At 46.2% G+C, this 2,581-nt stretch overlaps 1 pseudogene; it reads left to right on the forward strand.

The window, feature by feature from the left end:
- Positions 1-509: 509 nt before the first annotated feature.
- LOC133773394 (Krueppel-like factor 5) lies at positions 510-1,542 on the forward strand (annotated as a pseudogene).
- The last annotated feature ends 1,039 nt before the right edge of the window (positions 1,543-2,581 follow it).

The raw sequence follows: 2,581 nt of genomic DNA on the forward strand, positions 1-2,581 counted from the left end.
TTGGAAGACCTCTCTCTGTCTCTCCCTCTTTCTGTCTGTAACTATGCCTCTCAAGTAAAAATAAATAAATCTTCAAAAAAAGAAAACTTACCCAATTAGGAGAAAGAAAAGGACGTCCAAGTACATGAGGCATATAGAACTCCTAATATACATGACCAGGAAAGATCTTCACCACAACACATTGTAGTCAAACTTCCGACAGTAAAGCAAAGATTCTAAAATGTGCAAGAGAGAAACATCAGATTACTTTCAGAGGATCTTCAAGAGACTCACAGCTGACTTCTCATCAGAAACCCTATAGGCCAGGAGAGAATGGCCTCCAGCCACAGGAACAACCCGAGTTGGCACAGCTCGAGAGCCTCTTGGGCACCGGGAGCCCAGCCGGCTAAGCGGAGTTCTACATTGAGGAGCTGAATCTGCCACACCACCACCCATAGACGCAGTCCGCCCCTCTGCAGCCGGCTGTGCAGCCCCAGCGAGGCCGTGAGCTGGTCCAGACAAGATGTGAAATGGAAAAGCCTCTGACACCTCAGCTTCCTCCACTTCGAGTAATTCCAGAGCATAAAAAGTACAGACGAGACAGCGCCTCAGTGGTAGACCAGCTGCCATTTTCAGCCACCAGCATAAAACGACCACCCCTCTCCCTCCCTGACCCACCAGTATATTCAGCTCCCAACAGACCCAGTTCTACAAACCAGACAGCAAGACTGGATGCTCTTAATGCTTCTATGTCAGCCACTGTGGCAGGCCTTAACACACAGGGCTCTACTAGTCCTCAGACTACAATGAAACAACTCCAGGCCATGCCCCCGTGCACACACACAAAGCCAGTCTGCCACAACAGGCCGTTTACTTTCCCCCATCACCACCGAGCTCATGGTCTGGAAGTCCCAATAGACACGCAGAGATGCTCCAGAATGTAACCCCCCGCCATCCTATGCTGCTCCAATTGCTTCCAAACTGGCAATTCACAATCCAGATTTACCTGCCGCCCTGCCAGTCAATTCGCTCAACAGCCAACCTGTCAGGTACAATAGATGGAATAATCCCCGACTTGGAGAAACACTGCAGCCACTGCTGGGATTATCCTGGCAGCACAAAAGTTTCTACAATGCCTTCTCATTCAAAAGCTCACCTGAGGACTCCTACTGGTGAGAAGCCGCACAAGAGCTGCGCCCGGAGGTTGGCGCGCTCCAGCTCTGAGGAGCTGGCCCGCCTCTACCGGAAGCGCACGGGCGCCAAGCCTTTCCGGTGGCGGGGTGGGTGCCACTGCGGCTTCTCCCGCGCGAGGCCTGCTGGCCCTGCCCCGGAAGCAGCAGCCGCACAGAGCACCGCCGCCCGCCGCCCCACACTCGGCAGTCCCTCTGGCCACCTTTTCAGGTACAAACTTAACCTATTCCAAAAAAAAAAAAAAACCTGGAAATGCATATTTTAGAAAACAAGGAATATGTTATATGAATACCAAAGTGTTTGGTCATTGTCAGATCCTGCAATGGTCGCTGTAATGTCCATGGCCTTCCTCAACTCGGCTTCATCTCCTGACAAGCAGCCGCATGTCTGCGGGCCCGGGGCCCGGTCGGAGAGTTCTTGTGCGCACCATCATTTAACGGGACAGTGTTTAGTAAGCAAGTCAGCCGGCAGGCACCGGAAGAAGGATGGATGGATTGTATATCAAGATTTTATTTGACATCACGTAGGTGTTTCAAGAGTAGATAATTCCTGAGAGGTGCACTGTGAAACCTGGCAATTCACAAATAATAGCCATTGAACGAATACGATTTTGTTGTTTTTTTATTATGAGTTGCCTATATTTGCTATTCAACATTTTGCAAATATGCAAATCAGCTTTACAGGTTTATTACAAGTTTTTTAGGATTCTTTTGAGGAAAAATCATACTTGTTTTTGAGAATAACAGTACATTCATAGAATTTGTGGTAAGGTGCCTATTAACATCACCAAATTCATTTCTTATTGGGAAAAAATAATAATCATTGAAATTAACTTTAAAAGCAAATTTCATACCCTGATTAAAATAGTGTTTATTTTAAATATAAAAAGACATTCTACATGAATTGTAAACTGAAGAGCTTAAAGATAGTTACAGTATACAAAATTAAACCTCTTACAATAAGCTAAATACAGTATCATTCTTTTTTAAGATTTTATTTATTTGTTTGAGAGGTAAAGTTATGGACAGAGAGAGGGAAAGTCAGAGAGAGGTCTTCCATTTACTGGTTTACTCCCCATATGGCCCCAATGGCCTGAGCTGAGCTGATCCAAAGCCAGGAGCCAGGAACTTCTTCTGGGTCTCCCACATAAGTGCAGGAGACCAAGCACTTGGGCTATCCTCTGCTGCTTTCCCAGGCCATAAGCAGAGAGCTGGATTAAAAGAGGAGCAGCCAGGACACTAACCAGTACCTATAATGGATGCCGTGCCACAAGTGGAGGTTTAGCCCACTACACTACAGCACCAGCCCCACAGAATATTATTTTTAAGAAGGACTGTAATTTTCACATATGACAATGTTGAATTGATGATGAAATTTTCATATACTGAGATGTTTGCTTGTTCAGTACTGT

Source organism: Lepus europaeus, chromosome 14, assembly GCF_033115175.1.
Source record: "Lepus europaeus isolate LE1 chromosome 14, mLepTim1.pri, whole genome shotgun sequence".
Classification (NCBI taxonomy): Eukaryota; Metazoa; Chordata; class Mammalia; order Lagomorpha; family Leporidae; genus Lepus; species Lepus europaeus.